Source organism: Wyeomyia smithii, chromosome 3 (genome assembly GCF_029784165.1).
Source record: "Wyeomyia smithii strain HCP4-BCI-WySm-NY-G18 chromosome 3, ASM2978416v1, whole genome shotgun sequence".
Classification (NCBI taxonomy): domain Eukaryota; kingdom Metazoa; phylum Arthropoda; class Insecta; order Diptera; family Culicidae; genus Wyeomyia; species Wyeomyia smithii.
In genome coordinates, this window is record NC_073696.1 from 157021182 (window position 1) to 157044633 (window position 23452).

Here is a 23452-nt window from a genome sequence, read left to right on the forward strand (position 1 = left end):
TGATACAATATAATCTACACGAATCACAAATTGATAAAAACGTATTAAAATGAGCTTGACTGTTCAATATTTTCAATTTTGCAATAACGTTTTCATTTAATTTGCGTAAGCTTGATGAGCACCGACGATCAGGAAAGGGTTTACAGCACTTGGGCTTGGTATATTTCATTTTTACTTTAATAATCTTTACAAAATGCAAACTGTTGCTAACACCTCTGAAGAAGTGCAATCGTGTTTATATACGAAAACAGATATTATAGGTAACCCAGTAGTTATTGGTAACGTACTCTACAAACAGTTATTATTAGTAAACAAGTTAGTAGTGTTGCACGACAAGCATAATTTTTAATAAAACATTCGGCAATGTGTAGGTAGGCTAAGGTACAGCGCCTGAGTTCATTTATCCAACCGTTTTGTTGTCAAAGAATGAATTGTATATTTTTGATCAAGCATTCCAATGAACGTATGTTTTTTTGCTGGTGAACCACGGACCAATTAACGTGTATTTTCCTAAATATTAATAATTTTTCGAGCTTAAATTCAAAATAGGTCAAAAACCGATGCCTTCAAAATGTTAACTACCAAAAGTTTTTTGATTCAAAATGAATCTCTGCATCTTTTAAAATCATCAGAATACAAATAGTTTGCAAAATGTTTGAATTAGAATTTTTTTAAAAAAATAATCTACCACAAAAAATATTTTTCATTTCTCCATCCAGGACTTTTTTTTCTACAGTTGCGTATAATAACTTCATAGTTTCTTTATAAAAAAATTAAAAACTATTCAACTCTTTTTTTTTCTAAATTGAAATTTAATGGTCATTTTTAACATTTTTTTTGGTCAGGATATTTTTTTTGTACAGTGTATATTTTTTTATGATGCATTTTAATTTAATTCCCTGCAACTAGTTCTCAGACAGTTTTTCTACACGCAAAAGTTATAGTGTGCGTAACCAGATCATTTATGAACTTTCCTAGAGCAGTTAATGATCTATCTTGGAACCAGTACAACGCATGTGCGTTGGGCATAACGCACTTGATGCTCTGGCGTATTTTTAATGTATTTGACAGCTCCAAATCACTTCGCTTGGAACGATTTCATCGGTGTTGGTATCGTCAAAATGAGAAACATGAGTGAAATTAAACAGTCTCCAGAACACGTTTCATTTCATAACTTTTGAACCACAATTTCAATCTTTATGAAATTCAAAAGCTAAGGGCATGTCAGGTAGCCCGTTTATTTGAAATTAATTATGCTCAAAACGGTTGTGCGGTTTTCGAGATAATTATGTTTCGTGGTTTTTACACTTTGCTACATAACCTCTAAACTAAAAATCCGATTACAATAAAATTTGATAGGGTCCTTTCATTTACGATTAATTTCAAAATCGGTCCAGCCATCTCTGAGAAAGTGAGTGAGAATAAAAATCTGCACATACACACACACACACACACACACATACACACACATACACACACATACACACACATACACACATATACACATATACACACATACACACATACACACAAACACACACATACACACATACACACACATACACACATACACACACACATACACACACACACACACACACACACACACACACACACACACACACACACACATATATATATATATATATATATATATATATATATATATATATATATATATATATATATATATATATATATATATATATATATATATATATATATATATATATAAATATATATATATATATATATATATATATATATATATACAGTAAATGCTCAGCTCGTAGAACTGAGCCGAGTGGTATATGCCATTCTGCCCTTTGGAGCACTTTTATACTTTCGGTTTGCAAGTGATTGCTATACCTTTCTAGGAGAAAGGCAAAAAGTATCTGAACCTTACTGGCGGTATAAGAAAAAACATTTTCGATTTTAATGCTGAAGATGATCTGGATTTATTGAAACGTAAAGCGAGAGACTTGGTTTAAAATTAGTTTTTTTGACACGGCACGAAACATTTTCTGTTTTACTGAGCCAAGTACAGTTCGTATTAATTCTACGTTAGCAGGGAAAAGAGGGAGGCCTTTTTTTTATTCTCGCGGCCGACTACGAGCTAGTGGGGATTTAAGGTGAGAGGAGGGAAATACAATTCTTGCTTAAAACTAATTAAGATATACGATCTATTTGTGTTTCGACTGGTGTTCTTTTTTGTTTTTTAAACATAGATTTAGGCTCTTCGTGTTCGTGTCTCCAGCGTCGTGTACGGGTATTCTGACAAATAGACAAAAGAATATTAAATTTTAATGTCAGTCTTTTTCAAATAACAGTACAGTTGTGTCATGTACTGGAGATCACCGCTTCCCAGAATGTCTCTAACGGGTACGTTCGGTTGTTTTCCTCGGGCCCGGAGGGAATCTATAAGCTCGGACCTAACATCACAGAATTCGGCACACGACCAAACAACATGCTCGATGTCATGGTAGCCATCGCCACAAACGCAGTGATTACTGTCTACAAGCCCTATACGAAAGAGATGCGTGTTTAACGTGTAGTGATTGGACATAAGTCTGGACATCACGCGAATGAAGTCCCGACCTACATCCAACCCCTTGAACCATGCTTTCGTCGATACCTTAGGAAAAATGGAATGTAGCCACCGTCCCAGTTCATCTGAGTTCCATGATGATTGCCAACTGTTGAGTGTTCTCTGACGCAAAATGCTATAAAATTCATCATAAGCAATTGGTCTTTCATAAATATCGCCATCAATAGCACCCACCTTAGCTAAAGAGTCAGCCTTTTCGTTACCCGGAATCGAGCAATGAGAAGGGACCCACGCTAAGGTAACCCGGTAATTTTTATCTGTTAAAGCACTTAAAAACCGCCGTATTTGCCCCAGGAAATACGGGGTGTGCTTCACAGTCTTCATCGATCGCAGAGCCTCAATGGCACTGAGACTGTCTGTGAAGATGAAGTAGTGGTCTATGGGCAGGGTTTCGATGATCCCAAGAGAGTACTGAATGGCAGCAAGCTCTGCAACGTACACGGAAGCAGGAGCATCGAGTTTGTAGGAGGCGGTAAAATTTTCGTGGAAAACACCGAAGCCAGTGGACTCATCTAGATTAGATCATTCAGTGTAAAACCTTTTATCATAACTAACATGTTTAAACTTATTGGAAAAAATCTTAGGGATCTCTTGGGGTCGCAATTGATCCGGGATACCAGAAATGTCTTGTTTCATGGTGGTGTCGAAGAATATAGCATTATTAGAAGTATCTAAAAGTGCGACATTGGAGGAATCGTATGAAGAAGGATTAATATCTTGAGCCATATAGTCAAAATATAAAGTCATAAATCTGGATTGAGATTGAAGGTCGACCAACCTCTCGAAATTTTCAATTACTAATGGGTTCATAACTGTGCATCGAATTAGCAACCGGTAAGAGAGATTCCAAAAACGATGTTTCAACGGAAAAATACCCGCTAACACTTCAAGACTCATCGTATGGGTCGACTGCATGCAACCCAAGGCAATAAGCAATCAACGATTAAAATGGATTTAATTATGCAGTGTTAGTTGGTACAGAATATATGGCTTGTTCGCCATTCTCATACGTTCTCATCTTTTCAAGTGAACTGTTGTGTTAGTGAAGTGACGATAGATGCGGCAAATTGAGAAGAAATGATTCCTATACGTCTACTAAAACAACTTCATATATTTTCCTTCCTTCTTCATCCCGTCCCGCTCTAATCTCCTATGCTTTTCATTTCCTATCAACTTTTGTCGCCGGGCATTTCGCGCTCCGTGCGACCCCACGTTGCTTAATCTAGCTCACTTGACTGCCATCTGGTTTTCGCGGTGCGCCGCGTCCGTTCAGCAACACCAGTCCGCCACCGCTCCCAGCTACCAATTCTCAAACCGCCCCAGTCCTTCCCGTGCCGACTTGCTTGTTTCCGCTGGCCCAATCCGAACAGTCCGTTCGAATCTGATGCCGCCGAAATTCGGAACACCGCACCTCAGAACAGAAACAGGAAAAAAGAAAAAGCCCTGTGCACAAATCACCACGTGAGCACAGATGTCGTCTAGTTTTTTGTCATTTCTAATTTTTGTTACCTCTCTGGAGGGCCTTCCTGGGTTTTCTCTCTTGAATGCCTCAGCGGGACTTTGTCCGTTGTTGGCGCTTGATCGTTCCCCGGCTCTTCTGCAACGAGGACGATGGCTATATATATATATATATATATATATATATATATATATATATATATATATATATATATATATATATATATATATATATATATATATATATATATATATATATATATATATATATATATATATATATATATATATATATATATATAGCGTTGCTATGTGAGGTTGCAATTTGTTCTTACCCAAAAGTAACTCCGTCCGCGGTTGACTCGCGATTTGCACCCGACGACTTCATACACAAAAAGAACAAAATTCTCGGTCGAATTGACTGTCTCCTGTTCGACAGTTGGTGTGATTCCTCATAAGCCGTGCGGCCTGTTTGTTGGCATTATTAGCAGCATCGCTTTGGTTAGAGACTGGCGGACTGTCAGCGGGTTGCTGTCAAATTTCAACTGCTTCAAAGTAGTGCGGTTTCTGGTAGCATAACAACTGAAAGTCGACATCTTCGCCATCGAAATACCCAGATTAGGCAAAATTTGGCCATTTTAGGTTGTGTTCCGGTAACCAGGAGTAGCCATAATGTATGCTTAATGTATGCTCATATGTGTGTAAATGTTATGTTTTAAATGTTCGGTATAGTTGTGTTGTTGGCCATTAGAAATTCGTTATTTAAAGTGGAAAATAAATCCAGCAGAAATTTTCAAGGGGTATTTTTTTCTAAAAATTGAAGTGTTCATGTAAATCTATTCTAACAAATAATAAGCTCGAATGAGAAAGGCTGGGTCTCACTGCTAGGTGGATTAATTTGGGTTTTCATATATATCTGTCGCTAAACGTGCTCAAATACGTTTATATTTTTATAAAAAATATGATATATTGTATTGTAACCTAATGTATTGAAACACAGTTATAATTTTTCATGAATATAAAACTCAGTGGCGTAGTTTAAATCGAGTATTTTTTGACAGAAGTTTGCTATTCCTCATTATTTCTCTCTTCGGCTGGGTCACGGTCTAAAAAATCAATACTTAGTTCAAAACTCGAAAAGAAAGCATCGATTTTGTATGAACGAGATGTGATAAATTACATACTAGCAACTGTTCAGGATTTGAATGCTTGCAATATTTAACAAAAGCAACTGAAGGATCCTTCGCTTTCAATCGCCTGATCATTTTTTGTTTAATTTCAAGCAGGACATCTGAGTCTAAAAAAGCCAATCCAACTTATTCTGGGTTTGAATATCTCAAGTGATCTTTCATCATTTCGGTTACAGCGTCTGAAACAACTTTATCAGTCTCGGCACATGTTAAAGAATCATGTAGAAAATTCATAACTTGATTAGTACATTGAATAGGCTTCGTACATCCTCAATGCTCTTGAGGATGTACGAAGCCTATACAAGGGTTGTATGCAAAGCCACGACCGCAAGGCTGACGTAGAAAATTAATCCACCTAGCAGTGAGACCCAGCCTTTCTCATTCAACATATACCCAGGTAGAAAAATAGACAACGGTGTTTACTATGTATCTCGAAACTAAAAAAATGCCGTACGTCACGCATGTTTGCTCTTCGAATTATATCGAATTGATCTCAGCAGTGTACTCCGCGCGGCATTCTGCTATGTATTCTCTCTAAAGTGATTCACACTCTTCTACCGCTCAGCTGTGGTGTAAGCAGGTTGCCACATTTATACCTGTATTTTTTTGTCAAAATCTGTTTCTCTGTATCTCGGCCGATAATTCTGTATCGAGCAAATTAAGTATGTTGGATAGAAAAATTCTTACTTGCAGAATATATGTAAACATATTAGTGTTTTTTTTTGCCATTGCTTTATCATTTTTTTAATCTAAAACTTTCAATAAGTAAGGCGATTATTAAATGTATATACTGATGATTATTCATGTTTCACTACATGACGTTTATAAATGTTTTTGCTTAATTTATCTGCATCGGTACCAACATAAACAGTAAGCCGATAAATCTACAGAATTAACCGCTACAGTCGACAAACAAATAAACAGTAACATCATAGTAAAATGCAATATTTAACATATCAAATGTCTTCTTTTATTATTATTGCCTCAATGTTGTTTTTGAATGATCTGGTTCTTGAAAATGAATCGATTAGGTGATATTTCAATAAACTTAAAAGTACCTCAATTATCAGCAACCATTGCTGTATACACTGCATCAACTAGAGCAGGCTCCTGAAAAACGTTACCAATACCACTACAAATCATTATGACGATACCAACACCGATGAAATCGTTCCAAGCGAAGTGATTTGGAGCTGTCAAATACATTAAAAATACGCTAGAGCATCAAGTGCGTTATGCCCAACGCACATGCGTTGTACTGGTTCCAAGATAGATCATTAACTGCTCTAGGAAAGTTCATAAATGATCTGGTTACGCACACTATAACTTTTGCGTGTAGAAAAACTGTCTGAGAACTAGTTGCAGGGAATTAAATTAAAATGCATCATAAAAAAATATACACTGTACAAAAAAAATATCCTGACCAAAAAAAAATGTTAAAAATGACCATTAAATTTCAATTTAGAAAAAAAAAGAGTTGAATAGTTTTTAATTTTTTTTAAAGAAACTATGAAGTTATTATACGCAACTGTAGAAAAAAAAGTCCTGGATGGAGAAATGAAAAATATTTTTTTGTGGTAGATTATTTTTTAAAAAAAATTCTAATTCAAACATTTTGCAAACTATTTGTATTCTGATGATTTTAAAAGATGCAGAGATTCATTTTGAATCAAAAAACTTTTGGTAGTTAACATTTTGAAGGCATCGGTTTTTGAGCTATTTTGAATTTAAGCTCGAAAAATTATTAATATTTAGGAAAATACACGTTAATTGGTCCGTGGTTCACCAGCAAAAAAACATACGTTCGTTGGAATGCTTGATCAAAAATATACAATTCATTCTTTGACAACAAAACGGTTGGATAAATGAACTCGGGCGCTGTACCTTAGCCTACCTACACATTGCCGAATGTTTTATTAAAAATTATGCTTGTCGTGCAACACTACTAACTTGTTTACTAATAATAACTGTTTGTAGAGTACGTTACCAATAACTACTGGGTTACCTATAATATCTGTTTTCGTATATAAACACGATTGCACTTCTTCAGAGGTGTTAGCAACAGTTTGCATTTTGTGAAGATTATTAAAGTAAAAATGAAATATACCAAGCCCAAGTGCTGTAAACCCTTTCCTGATCGTCGGTGCTCATCAAGCTTACGCAAATTAAATGAAAACGTTATTGCAAAATTGAAAATATTGAACAGTCAAGCTCATTTTAATACGTTTTTATCAATTTGTGATTCGTGTAAATTATATTGTATCAAAGTGAAAGATGAATTTGATCTCGAAGAGCATCCACACAATTCATTCATGAAACCATCAACATAAGGATGTGGAAGAAACATTCTACCGACGGAGTTGTAACCATCTGCATCTGTATACGAATTGGCAGAGATACCATCTACTACAATATTCTCAAGAAAGCATTCAAAAAGAATACTCCAGAGCACAGAAAATTGAGTCATTCAACAAAGCCTAGCTGGAATCAACGTTTCACCGATATCACTGGCAAAGCTCAATCAGGAAAAATATCCTATAAACCGAAATTAATCCACCTAGCGGTCAGACCCAGCCTTTCTCATTCAAACTTTTATTTGTAAAAATATATTTACATGAGCGCTTCAATCCAATAAATGTATATTCACTCTTTAGGTTCTAAAATGTTGATGTTGTAATTGAAGTATAAAATATGAAATTTGACGTAATGTTAGTGCTTCAGAAATAGCGAAATGACTCTTAATTTCGAACAATCTAATCACGAGCGATACCGGAAACGTTCAAATAGTACGATACCACATTTAAATTATGTTGAGCCTACATATGACGTCAAAGCAGGTATAGTTTCAAATATTCTTTGAATTTCTTTTCTTTTCATAAGTTTTGAGCCACATATCAAATTGCTATGAAGTTTGTTATTTGTATGTTTGAGAGATGAATCGTTAGTACGACACTAGTTATGTTCAAATAAGACATGTGATCTTTGAGATAATTGACTTTCGTTGTTTTATTAACAATTTAATACATGGTTGCTTAAGTTCGATTATAATCAAATGAAATGGGAACGTATAGGGCAGCCAAACTTTGAAACCACGTGTTCAATCATAATTTATCAGTTAACCCTTAACTAGCCCGTTCATCTGATAATAATATTGATCAAATCGGTTGTGTAGTTTCTAAGATAATGAAGATTCGTGATTTTCACATTTCGGTACAATACAGACGAAGTTACGGTTCGATTACATTAAAATTCAACAGGGTGTTATGAGCCAGCTAGACTTTTCATTTGACACTAATTTTGTGGAAATCGGGTCAGCCATCTCTGAGAAAAGTGAGTGAGTCCAAGTAGTCTTTGGAATATGTTTCTTTCCATAGCTGGATTTCACATTTTTAAACATAACAGGCAAAGTAATAGTCCAATTTCAAAACAAATCAATAGGGTCTTGTGTGGCAACCAGACCTTCCATTTGACACTGATTTTATGAAAATCCAGTCATCTCTGAGAAACATGAGTGAAATTAAACAGTCTCCAGAACACGTTTCATTTCATAACTTTTGAACCACAAATTCAATCTTTATGAAATTCAAAAGCTAAGGGCATGTTAGGTAGCCCGTTTATTTGAAATTAATTATGCTCAAAACGGTTGTGCGGTTTTCGAGATAATGATGTTTCGTGGTTTTTACACTTTGCTACATAACCTCTAAACTAAAAATCCGATTACAATAAAATTTGATAGGGTCCTTTCATTTACGATTAATTTCAAAATCGGTCCAGCCATCTCTGAGAAAAGTGAGTACACACACACACACACACATATATATATATATATATATATATATATATATATATATATATATATATATATATAAATATATATATATATATATATATATATATATATATATATATATATATATATATATATATATATATATATATATATATATCTATATATATATATATATATATATATATATATATATATATATATATATATATATATATATATATATATATATATATATATATATATACAGTAAATGCTCAGCTCGTCGAACTGAGCCGAGTGGTATATGCCATTCGGCCCTTTGGAGCACTTTTATACTTTCGGTTTGCAAGTGATTGCTATACCTTTCTAGGAGAAAGGCAAAAAGTATCTGAACCTTACTGGCGGTATTAGAAAAAACATTTTCGATTTTGATGCTGAAGATGATCTGGATTTATTGAAACGTAAAGCGAGAGACTTGGTTTAAAATTAGTTTATTTGACACGGCACGATACATTTTCTGTTTTACTGAGCCAAGTACAATTCGTATTAATTCTACGTTAGCAGGGAAAAGAGGGAGGCCTTTTTTTTATTCTCGCGGCCGACTACGAGCTAGTGGGGATTTAAGGTGAGAGGAGGGAAATACAATTCTTGCTTAAAACTAATTAAGATATACGATCTATTTGTGTTTCGACTGGTGTTCTTTTTTGTTTTTTAAACATAGATTTAGGCTCTTCGTGTTCGTGTCTTCAGCGTCGTATACGGGTATTCTGACAAATAGACAAAAGAATATTAAATTTTAATGTCAGTCTTTTTCAAATAACAGTACAGTTGTGTCATGTACTGGAAATCACCGCTTCCCAGAATGTCTCTAACGGGTACGTTCGGTTGTTTTCCTCGGGCCCGGAGGGAATCTATAAGCTCGGACCTAACATCACAGAATTCGGCACACGACCAAACAACATGCTCGATGTCATGGTAGCCATCGCCACAAACGCAGTGATTACTGTCTACAAGCCCTATACGAAAGAGATGCGTGTTTAACGTGTAGTGATTGGACATAAGTCTGGACATCACGCGAATGAAGTCCCGACCTACATCCAACCCCTTGAACCATGCTTTCGTCGATACCTTAGGAAAAATGGAATGTAGCCACCGTCCCAGTTCATCTGAGTTCCATGATGATTGCCAACTGTTGAGTGTTCTCTGACGCAAAATGCTATAAAATTCATCATAAGCAATTGGTCTTTCATAAATATCGCCATCAATAGCACCCACCTTAGCTAAAGAGTCAGCCTTTTCGTTACCCGGAATCGAGCAATGAGAAGGGACCCACGCTAAGGTAACCCGGTAATTTTTATCTGTTAAAGCACTTAAAAACCGCCGTATTTGCCCCAGGAAATACGGGGTGTGCTTCACAGTCTTCATCGATCGCAGAGCCTCAATGGCACTGAGACTGTCTGTGAAGATGAAGTAGTGGTCTATGGGCAGGGTTTCGATGATCCCAAGAGAGTACTGAATGGCAGCAAGCTCTGCAACGTACACGGAAGCAGGAGCATCGAGTTTGTAGGAGGCGGTAAAATTTTCGTGGAAAACACCGAAGCCAGTGGACTCATCTAGATTAGATCCGTCAGTGTAAAACCTTTTATCATAACTAACATGTTTAAACTTATTGGAAAAAATCTTAGGGATCTCTTGGGGTCGCAATTGATCCGGGATACCAGAAATATCTTGTTTCATGGTGGTGTCGAAGAATATAGCATTATTAGAAGTATCTAAAAGTGCGACATTGGAGGAATCGTATGAAGAAGGATTAATATCTTGAGCCATATAGTCAAAATATAAAGTCATAAATCTGGATTGAGATTGAAGGTCGACCAACCTCTCGAAATTTTCAATTACTAATGGGTTCATAACTGTGCATCGAATTAGCAACCGGTAAGAGAGATTCCAAAAACGATGTTTCAACGGAAGAATACCCGCTAACACTTCAAGACTCATCGTATGGGTCGACTGCATGCAACCCAAGGCAATAAGCAATCAACGATTAAAATGGATTTAATTATGCAGTGTTAGTTGGTACAGAATATATGGTTTGTTCGCCATTCTCATACGTTCTCATCTTTTCAAGTGAACTGTTGTGTTAGTGAAGTGACGATAGAAGCGGCAAATTGAGAAGAAATGATTCCTATACGTCTACTAAAACAACTTCATATATTTTCCTTCCTTCTTCATCCCGTCCCGCTCTTATCTCCTATGCTTTTCATTTCCTATCAACGTTTGTCACCGGGCATTTCGCGCTCCGTGCGACCCCACGTTGCTTAATCTAGCTCACTTGACTGCCATCTGGTTTTCGCGGTGCGCCGCGTCCGTTCAGCAACACCAGTCCGCCACCGCTCCCAGCTAAAAATTCTCAAACCGCTCCAGTCCTTCCCGTGCCGACTTGCTTGTTTCCGCTGGCCCAATCCGAACAGTCCGTTCGAATCCGATGCCGCCGAAATTCGGAACACCACACCGCAGAACAGAAACAGGAAAAAAGAAAAAGCCCTGTGCACAAATCACCACGTGAGCACAGATGTCGTCTAGTTTTTTGTCATTTCTAATTTTTGTTACCTCTCTGGAGGGCCTTCCTGGGTTTTCTCTCTTGAATGCCTCAGCGGGACTTTGTCCGTTGTTGGCGCTTGATCGTTCCCCGGCTCTTCTGCAACGAGGACGATGGCTTCAATATAGCGTTGCTATGTGAGGTTGCAATTTGTTCTTACCCAAAAGTAACTCCGTCCGCGGTTGACTCGCGATTTGCACCCGACGACTTCATACACAAAAAGAACAAAATTCTCGGTCGAATTGACTGTCTCCTGTTCGACAGTTGGTGTGATTCCTCATAAGCCGTGCGGCCTGTTTGTTGGCATTATTAGCAGCATCGCTTTGGTTAGAGACTGGCGGACTGTCAGCGGGTTGCTGTCAAATTTCAACTGCTTCAAAGTAGTGCGGTTTCTGGTAGCATAACAACTGAAAGTCGACATCTTCGCCATCGAAATACCCAGATTAGGCAAAATTTGGCCATTTTAGGTTGTGTTCCGGTAACCAGGAGTAGCCATAATGTATGCTTAATGTATGCTCATATGTGTGTAAATGTTATGTTTTAAATGTTCGGTATAGTTGTGTTGTTGGCCATTAGAAATTCGTTATTTAAAGTGGAAAATAAATCCAGCAGAAATTTTCAAGGGGTATTTTTTTCTAAAAATTGAAGTGTTCATGTAAATCTATTCTAACAAATAATAAGCTCGAATGAGAAAGGCTGGGTCTCACTGCTAGGTGGATTAATTTGGGTTTTCATATATATCTGTCGCTAAACGTGCTCAAATACGTTTATATTTTTATAAAAAATATGATATATTGTATTGTAACCTAATGTATTGAAACACAGTTATAATTTTTCATGAATATAAAACTCAGTGGCGTAGTTTAAATCGAGTATTTTTTGACAGAAGTTTGCTATTCTTCATTATTTCTCTCTTCGACTGGGTCACGGTCTAAAAAATCAATACTTAGTTCAAAACTCGAAAAGAAAGCATCGATTTTGTATGAACGAGATGTGATAAATTACATACTAGCAACTGTTCAGGATTTGAATGCTTGCAATATTTAACAAAAGCAACTGAAGGATCCTTCGCTTTCAATCGCCATATCATTTTTTGTTTAATTTCAAGCAGGACATCTGAGTCTAAAAAAGCCAATCCAACTTATTCTGGGTTTGAATATCTCAAGTGATCTTTCATCATTTCGGTTACAGCGTCTGAAACAACTTTATCAGTCTCGGCACATGTTAAAGAATCATGTAGAAAATTCATAACTTGATTAGTACATTAAATAGGCTTCGTACATCCTCAATGCTCTTGAGGATGTACGAAGCCTATACAAGGGTTGTATGCAAAGCCACGACCGCAAGGCTGACGTAGAAAATTAATCCACCTAGCAGTGAGACCCAGCCTTTCTCATTCAACATATACCCAGGTAGAAAAATAGACAACGGTGTTTACTATGTATCTCGAAACTGAAAAAATGCCGTACGTCACGCATGTTTGCTCTTCGAATTATATCGAATTGATCTCAGCAGTGTACTCCGCGCGGCATTCTGCTTTGTATTCTCTCTAAAGTGATTCACACTCTTCTCCCGCTCAGCTGTGGTGTAAGCAGGTTGCCACATTTATACCTGTATTTTTTTGTCAAAATCTGTTTCTCTGTATCTCGGCCGATAATTCTGTATCGAGCAAATTAAGTATGTTGGATAGAAAAATTCTTATTTGCAGAATATATGTAAACATATTAGTGTTTTTTTTTGCCATTGCTTTATCATTTTTTTAATCTAAAACTTTCAATAAGTAAGGCGATTATTAAATGTATATACTGATGATTATTCATGTTTCACTACATGACGTTTATAAATGTTTTTGCTTAATTTATCTGCATCGGTACCAACATAAACAGTAAGCCGATAAATCTACAGAATTAACCGCTACAGTCGACAAACAAATAAACAGTAACATCATAGTAAAATGCAAAATTTAACATTTCAAATGTCATCTCTTATTATTATTGCCTCAATGTTGTTTTTGAATGATCTGGTTCTTGAAAATGAATCGATTAGGTGATATTTCAATAAACTTAAAAGTACCTCAATTATCAGCAACCATTGCTGTATACACTGCATCAACTAGAGCAGGCTCCTGAAAAACGTTACCAATACCACTACAAATCATTATGACGATACCAACACCGATGAATTCGTTCCAAGCGAAGTGATTTGGAGCTGTCAAATACATTAAAAATACGCTAGAGCATCAAGTGCGTTATGCCCAACGCACATGCGTTGTACTGGTTCCAAGATAGATCATTAAATGCTCTAGGAAAGTTCATAAATGATCTGGTTACGCACACTATAACTTTTGCGTGTAGAAAAACTGTCTGAGAACTAGTTGCAGGGAATTAAATTAAAATGCATCATAAAAAAATATACACTGTACAAAAAAATATCCTGACCAAAAAAAATGTTAAAAATGACCATTAAATTTCAATTTAGAAAAAAAAGAGTTGAATAGTTTTTAATTTTTTTTTTTAAAGAAACTATGAAGTTATTATACGCAACTGTAGAAAAAAAAGTCCTGGATGGAGAAATGAAAAATATTTTTTTATGGTAGATTATTTTTTTATAAAAATTCTAATTCAAACATTTTGCAAACTATTTGTATTCTGATGATTTTAAAAGATGCAGAGATTCATTTTGAATCAAAAAACTTTTGGTAGTTAACATTTTGAAGGCATCGGTTTTTGAGCTATTTTGAATTTAAGCTCGAAAAATTATTAATATTTAGGAAAATACACGTTAATTGGTCCGTGGTTCACCAGCAAAAAACCATACGTTCATTGGAATGCTTGATCAAAAATATACAATTCATTCTTTGACAACAAAACGATTGGATAAATGAACTCAGGCGCTGTACCTTAGCCTACCTACACATTGCCGAATGTTTTATTAAAAATTATGCTTGTCGTGCAACACTACTAACTTGTTTACTAATAATAACTGTTTGTAGAGTACGTTACCAATAACTACTGGGTTACCTATAATATCTGTTTTCTTATATAAACACGATTGCACTTCTTCAGAGGTGTTAGCAACAGTTTGCATTTTGTGAAGATTATTAAAGTGAAAATGAAATATACCAAGCCCAAGTGCTGTAAACCCTTTCCTGATCGTCGGTGCTCATCAAGCTTACGCAAATTAAATGAAAACGTTATTGCAAAATTGAAAATATTGAACAGTCAAGCTCATTTTAATACGTTTTTATCAATTTGTGATTCGTGTAGATTATATTGTATCAAAGTGAAAGATGAATTTGATCTCGAAGAGCATCCACACAATTCATTCATGAAACCATCAACATAAGGATGTGGAAGAAACATTCTACCGACGGAGTTGTAACCATCTGCATCTGTATACGAATTGGCAGAGATACCATCTACTACAATATTCTCAAGAAAGCATTCAAAAAGAATACTCCAGAGCACAGAAAATTGAGTCATTCAACAAAGCCTAGCTGGAATCAACGTTTCACCGATATCACTGGCAAAGCTCAATCAGGAAAAATATCCTATAAACCGAAATTAATCCACCTAGCGGTCAGACTCAGCCTTTCTCATTCAAACTTTTATTTGTAAAAATATATTCACATGAGCGCTTCAATCCAATAAATGTATATTCACTCTTTAGGTTCTAAAATGTTGATGTTGTAATTGAAGTATAAAATATGAAATTTGACGTAATGTTAGTGCTTCAGAAATAGCGAAATGACTCTTAATTTCGAACAATCTAATCACGAGCGATACCGGAAACGTTCAAATAGTACGATACCACATTTAAATTATGTTGAGCCCACATATGACGTCAAAGCAGGTATAGTTTCAAATATTCTTTGAATTTCTTTTCTTTTCATAAGTTTTGAGCCACCTATCAAATTGCTATGAAGTTTGTTATTTGTATGTTTGAGAGATGAATCGTTAGTACGACACTAGTTATGTTCAAATAAGACATGTGATCTTTGAGATAATTGACTTTCGTTGTTTTATTAACAATTTATTACATGGTTGCTTAAGTTCGATTATAATCAAATGAAATGGAAACGTATAGGGCAGCCAAACTTTGAAACCACGTGTTCAATCATAATTCATCAGTTAACCCTTAACTAGCCCGTTCATCTGATAATAATATTGATCAAATCGGTTGTGTAGTTTCTAAGATAATGAAGATTCGTGATTTTCACATTTCGGTACAATACAGACGAAGTTACGGTTCCATTACATTAAAATTCAACAGGGTGTTATGAGCCAGCTAGACTTTTCATTTGACACTAATTTTGTGGAAATCGGGTCAGCCATCTCTGAGAAAAGTGAGTGAGTCCAAGTAGTCTTTGGAATATGTTTCTTTCCATAGCTGGATTTCACATTTTTAAACATAACAGGCAAAGTAATAGTCCAATTTCAAAACAAATCAATAGGGTCTTGTGTGGCAACCAGACCTTCCATTTGACACTGATTTTATGAAAATCCAGCCATCTCTGAGAAACATGAGTGAAATTAAACAGTCTCCAGAACACGTTTCATTTCATAACTTTTGAACCACAAATTCAATCTTTGAGAAATTCAAAAGCTAAGGGTATGTCAGGTAGCCCGTTTATTTCAAATTAATTATGCTCAAAACGGTTGTGCGGTTTTCGAGATAATGATGTTTCGTAATTTTTACATTTTGCTACAAAACCTCTAAACTAAAAATCCGATTACAATAAAATTTGATAGGGTCCTTTCATTTGCGATTAATTTCAAAATCGGTCCAGCCATCTCTGAGAAAAGTGAGTGAGAATAAAAATCTGCACATACACACACACACACACACACACACACACACACACACACACACATACACACACGTACACACACATACACACACGTACACACACATACACACACATACACACATACACACATACACACATACACACACATACACACACATACACACACATACTCACACATACACACACATACACACACATACACACACATACACACATACACTTACACACACATACACATACACACACACACACACACTTATATATATATATATATATATATATATATAGTAAATGCTCAGCTCGTCGAACTGAGCCGAGTGGTATATGCCATTCGGCCCTTTGGAGCACTTTTATACTTTCGGTTTGCAAGTGATTGCTATACCTTTCTAGGAGAAAGGCAAAAAGTATCTGAACCTTACTGGCGGTATTAGAAAAAACATTTTCGATTTTGATGCTGAAGATGATCTGGATTTATTGAAACGTAAAGCGAGAGACTTGGTTTAAAATTAGTTTATTTGACACGGCACGATACATTTTCTGTTTTACTGAGCCAAGTACAATTCGTATTAATTCTACGTTAGCAGGGAAAAGAGGGAGGCCTTTTATTATTCTCGCGGCCGACTACGAGCTAGTGGGGATTTAAGGTGAGAGGAGGGAAATACAATTCTTGCTTAAAACTAATTAAGATATACGATCTATTTGTGTTTCGACTGGTGTTCTTTTTTGTTTTTTAAACATAGATTTAGGCTCTTCGTGTTCGTGTCTTCAGCGTCGTATACGGGTATTCTGACAAATAGACAAAAGAATATTAAATTTTAATGTCAGTCTTTTTCAAATAACAGTACAGTTGTGTCATGTACTGGAGATCACCGCTTCCCAGAATGTCTCTAACGGGTACGTTCGGTTGTTTTCCTCGGGCCCGGAGGGAATCTATAAGCTCGGACCTAACATCACAGAATTCGGCACACGACCAAACAACATGCTCGATGTCATGGTAGCCATCGCCACAAATGCAGTGATTACTGTCTACAAGCCCTATACGAAAGAGATGCGTGTTTAACGTGTAGTGATTGGACATAAGTCTGGACATCACGCGAATGAAGTCCCGACCTACATCCAACCCCTTGAACCATGCTTTCGTCGATACCTTAGGAAAAATGGAATGTAGCCACCGTCCCAGTTCATCTGAGTTCCATGATGATTGCCAACTGTTGAGTGTTCTCTGACGCAAAATGCTATAAAATTCATCATAAGCAATTGGTCTTTCATAAATATCGCCATCAATAGCACCCACCTTAGCTAAAGAGTCAGCCTTTTCGTTACCCGGAATCGAGCAATGCGAAGGGACCCACGCTAAGGTAACCCGGTAATTTTTATCTGTTAAAGCACTTAAAAACCGCCGTATTTGCCCCAGGAAATACGGGGTGTGCTTCACAGTCTTCATCGATCGCAGAGCCTCAATGGCACTGAGACTGTCTGTGAAGATGAAGTAGTGGTCTATGGGCAGGGTTTCGATGATCCCAAGAGAGTACTGAATGGCAGCAAGCTCTGCAACGTACACGGAAGCAGGAGCATCGAGTTTGTAGGAGGCGGTAAAATTTTCGTGGAAAACACCGAAGCCAGTGGACTCATCTAGATTAGATCCGTCAGTGTAAAACCTTTTATCATAACTAACATGTTTAAACTTATTGGAAAAAATCTTAGGGATCTCTTGGGGTCGCAATTGATCCGGGATACCAGAAATATCTTGTTTCATGGTGGTGTCGAAGAATATAGCATTATTAGAAGTATCTAAAAGTGCGACATTGGAGGAATCGTATGAAGAAGGATTAATATCTTGAGCCATATAGTCAAAATATAAAGTCATAAATCTGGATTGAGATTGAAGGTCGACCAACCTCTCGAAATTTTCAATTACTAATGGGTTCATAACTGTGCATCGAATTAGCAACCGGTAAGAGAGATTCCAAAAACGATGTTTCAACGGAAGAATACCCGCTAACACTTCAAGACTCATCGTATGGGTCGACTGCATGCAACCCAAGGCAATAAGCAATCAACGATTAAAATGGATTTAATTATGCAGTGTTAGTTGGTACAGAATATATGGTTTGTTCGCCATTCTCATACGTTCTCATCTTTTCAAGTGAACTGTTGTGTTAGTGAAGTGACGATAGAAGCGGCAAATTGAGAAGAAATGATTCCTATACGTCTACTAAAACAACTTCATATATTTTCCTTCCTTCTTCATCCCGTCCCGCTCTAATCTCCTATGCTTTTCATTTCCTATCAACTTTTGTCGCCGGGCATTTCGCGCTCCGTGCGACCCCACATTGCTTAATCTAGCTCACTTGACTGCCATCTGGTTTTCACGGTGCGCCGCGTCCGTTCAGCAACACCAGTCCGCCACCGCTCCCAGCTACCAATTCTCAAACCGCTCCAGTCCTTCCCGTGCCGACTTGCTTGTTTCCGCTGGCCCAACCCGAACAGTCCGTTCGAATCCGATGCCGCCGAAATTCGGAACACCACACCGCAGAACAGAAACAGGAAAAAAGAAAAAGCCCTGTGCACAAATCACCACGTGAGCACAGATGTCGTCTAGTTTTTTGTCATTTCTAATTTTTGTTACCTCTCTGGAGGGCCTTCCTGGGTTTTCTCTCTTGAATGCCTCAGCGGGACTTTGTCCGTTGTTGGCGCTTGATCGTTCCCCGGCTCTTCTGCAACGAGGACGATGGCTTCAATATAGCGTTGCTATGTGAGGTTGCAATTTGTTCTTACCTAAAAGTAACTCCGTCCGCGGTTGACTCGCGATTTGCACCCGACGACTTCATACACAAAAAGAACAAAATTCTCGGTCGAATTGACTGTCTCCTGTTCGACAGTTGGTGTGATTCCTCATAAGCCGTGCGGCCTGTTTGTTGGCATTATTAGCAGCATCGCTTTGGTTAGAGACTGGCGGACTGTCAGCGGGTTGCTGTCAAATTTCAACTGCTTCAAAGTAGTGCGGTTTCTGGTAGCATAACAACTGAAAGTCGACATCTTCGCCATCGAAATACCCAGATTAGGCAAAATTTGGCCATTTTAGGTTGTGTTCCGGTAACCAGGAGTAGCCATAATGTATGCTTAATGTATGCTCATATGTGTGTAAATGTTATGTTTTAAATGTTCGGTATAGTTGTGTTGTTGGCCATTAGAAATTCGTTATTTAAAGTGGAAAATAAATCCAGCAGAAATTTTCAAGGGGTATTTTTTTCTAAAAATTGAAGTGTTCATGTAAATCTATTCTAACAAATAATAAGCTCGAATGAGAAAGGCTGGGTCTCACTGCTAGGTGGATTAATTTGGGTTTTCATATATATCTGTCGCTAAACGTGCTCAAATACGTTTATATTTTTATAAAAAATATGATATATTGTATTGTAACCTAATGTATTGAAACACAGTTATAATTTTTCATGAATATAAAACTCAGTGGCGTAGTTTAAATCGAGTATTTTTTGACAGAAGTTTGCTATTCCTCATTATTTCTCTCTTCGGCTGGGTCACGGTCTAAAAAATCAATACTTAGTTCAAAACTCGAAAAGAAAGCATCGATTTTGTATGAACGAGATGTGATAAATTACATACTAGCAACTGTTCAGGATTTGAATGCTTGCAATATTTAACAAAAGCAACTGAAGGATCCTTCGCTTTCAATCGCCTGATCATTTTTTGTTTAATTTCAAGCAGGACATCTGAGTCTAAAAAAGCCAATCCAACTTATTCTGGGTTTGAATATCTCAAGTGATCTTTCATCATTTCGGTTACAGCGTCTGAAACAACTTTATCAGTCTCGGCACATGTTAAAGAATCATGTAGAAAATTCATAACTTGATTAGTACATTGAATAGGCTTCGTACATCCTCAATGCTCTTGAGGATGTACGAAGCCTATACAAGGGTTGTATGCAAAGCCACGACCGCAAGGCTGACGTAGAAAATTAATCCACCTAGCAGTGAGACCCAGCCTTTCTCATTCAACATATACCCAGGTAGAAAAATAGACAACGGTGTTTACTATGTATCTCGAAACTGAAAAAATGCCGTACGTCACGCATGTTTGCTCTTCGAATTATATCGAATTGATCTCAGCAGTGTACTCCGCGCGGCATTCTGCTATGTATTCTCTCTAAAGTGATTCACACTCTTCTCCCGCTCAGCTGTGGTGTAAGCAGGTTGCCACATTTATACCTGTATTTTTTGTCAAAATCTGTTTCTCTGTATCTCGGCCGATAATTCTGTATCGAGCAAATTAAGTATGTTGGATAGAAAAATTCTTACTTGCAGAATATATGTAAACATATTAGTGTTTTTTTTTTGCCATTGCTTTATCATTTTTTTAATCTAAAACTTTCAATAAGTAAGGCGATTATTAAATGTATATACTGATGATTATTCATGTTTCACTACATGACGTTTATAAATGTTTTTGCTTAATTTATCTGCATCGGTACCAACATAAACAGTAAGCCGATAAATCTACCGAATTAACCGCTACAGTCGACAAACAAATAAACAGTAACATCATAGTAAAATGCAAAATTTAACATTTCAAATGTCATCTCTTATTATTATTGCCTCAATGTTGTTTTTGAATGATCTGGTTCTTGAAAATGAATCGATTAGGTGATATTTCAATAAACTTAAAAGTACCTCAATTATCAGCAACCATTGCTGTATACACTGCATCAACTAGAGCAGGCTCCTGAAAAACGTTACCAATACCACTACAAATCATTATGACGATACCAACACCGATGAAATCGTTCCAAGCGAAGTGATTTGGAGCTGTCAAATACATTAAAAATACGCTAGAGCATCAAGTGCGTTATGCCCAACGCACATGCGTTGTACTGGTTCCAAGATAGATCATTAAATGCTCTAGGAAAGTTCATAAATGATCTGGTTACGCACACTATAACTTTTGCGTGTAGAAAAACTGTCTGAGAACTAGTTGCAGGGAATTAAATTAAAATGCATCATAAAAAAATATACACTGTACAAAAATATATCCTGACCAAAAAAAATGTTAAAAATGACCATTAAATTTCAATTTAGAAAAAAAAAGAGTTGAATAGTTTTTAATTTTTTTTTTTAAAGAAACTATGAAGTTATTATACGCAACTGTAGAAAAAAAAGTCCTGGATGGAGAAATGAAAAATATTTTTTTGTGGTAGATTATTTTTTTATAAAAATTCTAATTCAAACATTTTGCAAACTATTTGTATTCTGATGATTTTAAAAGATGCAGAGATTCATTTTGAATCAAAAAACTTTTGGTAGTTAACATTTTGAAGGCATCGGTTTTTGAGCTATTTTGAATTTAAGCTCGAAAAATTATTAATATTTAGGAAAATACACGTTAATTGGTCCGTGGTTCACCAGCAAAAAACCATACGTTCATTGTAATGCTTGATCAAAAATATACAATTCATTCTTTGACAACAAAACGATTGGATAAATGAACTCAGGCGCTGTACCTTAGCCTACCTACACATTGCCGAATGTTTTATTAAAAATTATGCTTGTCGTGCAACACTACTAACTTGTTTACTAATAATAACTGTTTGTAGAGTACGTTACCAATAACTACTGGGTTACCTATAATATCTGTTTTCGTATATAAACACGATTGCACTTCTTCAGAGGTGTTAGCAACAGTTTGCATTTTGTGAAGATTATTAAAGTAAAAATGAAATATACCAAGCCCAAGTGCTGTAAACCCTTTCCTGATCGTCGGTGCTCATCAAGCTTACGCAAATTAAATGAAAACGTTATTGCAAAATTGAAAATATTGAACAGTCAAGCTCATTTCAATACGTTTTTATCAATTTGTGATTCGTGTAGATTATATTGTATCAAAGTGAAAGATGAATTTGATCTCGAAGAGCATCCACACAATTCATTCATGAAACCATCAACATAAGGATGTGGAAGAAACATTCTACCGACGGAGTTGTAACCATCTGCATCTGTATACGAATTGGCAGAGATACCATCTACTACAATATTCTCAAGAAAGCATTCAAAAAGAATACTCCAGAGCACAGAAAATTGAGTCATTCAACAAAGCCTAGCTGGAATCAACGTTTCACCGATATCACTGGCAAAGCTCAATCAGGAAAAATATCCTATAAACCGAAATTAATCCACCTAGCGGTCAGACCCAGCCTTTCTCATTCAAACTTTTATTTGTAAAAATATATTCACATGAGCGCTTCAATCCAATAAATGTATATTCACTCTTTAGGTTCTAAAATATTGATGTTGTAATTGAAGTATAAAATATGAAATTTGACGTAATGATAGTGCTTCAGAAATAGCGAAATGACTCTTAATTTCGAACAATCTAATCACGAGCGATACCGGAAACGTTCAAATAGTACGATACCACATTTAAATTATGTTGAGCCCACAAATGACGTCAAAGCAGGTATAGTTTCAAATATTCTTTGAATTTCTTTTCTTTTCATAAGTTTTGAGCCACATATCAAATTGCTATGAAGTTTGTTATTTGTATGTTTGAGAGATGAATCGTTAGTACGACACTAGTTATATTCAAATAAGACATGTGATCCTTGAGATAATTGACTTTCGTTGTTTTATTAACAATTTAATACATGGTTGCTTAAGTTCGATTATAATCAAATGAAATGGGAACGTATAGGGCAGCCAAACTTTTAAACCACGTGTTCAATCATAATTCATCAGTTAACCCTCAACTAGCCCGTTCATCTGATAATAATATTGATCAAATCGGTTGTGTAGTTTCTAAGATAATGAAGATTCGTGATTTTCACATTTCGGTACAATACAGACGAAGTTACGGTTCGATTACATTAAAATTCAACAGGGTGTTATGAGCCAGCTAGACTTTTCATTTGACACTAATTTTGTGGAAATCTGGTCAGCCATCTCTGAGAAAAGTGAGTGAGTCCAAGTAGTCTTTGGAATATGTTTCTTTCCATAGCTGGATTTCA

The 23452-nt window shown here is 36.2% G+C and overlaps 1 protein-coding gene and 1 long non-coding RNA gene across 2 annotated transcripts in view; one reads left to right on the forward strand and one right to left on the reverse strand.

The window, feature by feature from the left end:
- The window catches only part of LOC129728745 (PDF receptor-like), a 182073-nt gene that overhangs the window by 56572 nt on the left and 102049 nt on the right, over positions 1–23452 (forward strand). The gene's annotated exons all lie outside the window — the stretch shown is intronic.
- LOC129729994 (uncharacterized) lies at positions 11351–11912 on the reverse strand. Its single transcript, XR_008728776.1, has 3 exons — positions 11785–11912; positions 11636–11723; positions 11351–11569 (listed from the first exon to the last, which is right to left on the reverse strand). It is a non-coding gene; the product is annotated as an uncharacterized LOC129729994 (long non-coding RNA).